We start from the raw sequence: 1,122 nt of genomic DNA on the forward strand, positions 1-1,122 counted from the left end.
ATGCTCGGTAGGGTGGAGGGACAACGCAGGAGGGGAAGGCCCTCTATGAGGTGGATTGATTCAGCGACTGGGGTAATCTGGATGGGTGTATCAGAGACAGTGTGATTGGCACAGGACAGAGCAGAGTTTAGGACTGTTGTACATAGGGTTACTATAAGTCGCAAGTGACTCAACAGCACATAACAACAACAACACAACATATATGATTGGGTATTATGGTTATGACAAGAGTCCAGAATGAAGGTTGCATAGTGGAGTGTACTCAGGGCGGTGGGGGCGGGAATTGTATACCAATGAAATAATTTTTCTTTTACTTTTCAAAGAGAAGAGCGAACTGGTAGGTGGGGTGGACAAGGAGAAAAATGTAACAATGAATGTATGAAAATGCAAAATCTCTGTAAACGTTCATTAAAATAAAACATAACAATAATTTAAAAAAAACACAAAAGAAAGTGGGAGTGAAAGAAGGGAAAACAAAAACTGTCTACTTCTAAAAAGACTTTAGTCTTGGAAATCCTATGAGAATCCTTCTTTACCCCACTGCCTCTATGAATTAAATCAGAATCAGCAGTGGGTTAATAAATCATGCTTGTCAAGGTACTTTTTGTACTAAAGATATAATTGATAATGTATTGGATTTGTTTGCAGAGGACCAGTGACTGGAAGGAGAAAAAACCCCAAACAAAACACAGAACCTTGTAGTATTTTTAAATTCATTCCCTCTGTTTCAGACAGATGCAGTTTAAGTTTGCTTGTCTCTGATTGTTTCTTTCTGCTGGTCTTCCCAGTTCATCTCATCAGTTTCAAACTTAGTAAATAGTTGAAATTTGTGCTGTTAAGAGTGCCTTTTATGTTATTTCTCCTTCACCCGAGACCTGTACCCAGATTGTTTTCTGACCTTGGTGGTCTCTCCATCTGTATATGTTCTGAGTGAACGAGATTGTTGGAGAATCAGTACCTTGGAACAACCATCTACCGATGAGAGGTGGGGGCTGGTGCATAGGTACCACTGCTTTTCTTATTTTTATTTTTTATTATTAAATTTTATTAGTTTTAATGAACATTTACAGAGATTTTGGGTTTTCATTCATTCATTGTTGCACTGTTTTCTCCACCCTCCTC

This window comes from Elephantulus edwardii, unplaced genomic scaffold (genome assembly GCF_000299155.1).
Source record: "Elephantulus edwardii isolate Elephantulus edwardi_28Jun2011 unplaced genomic scaffold, EleEdw1.0 scaffold00335, whole genome shotgun sequence".
Classification (NCBI taxonomy): domain Eukaryota; kingdom Metazoa; phylum Chordata; class Mammalia; order Macroscelidea; family Macroscelididae; genus Elephantulus; species Elephantulus edwardii.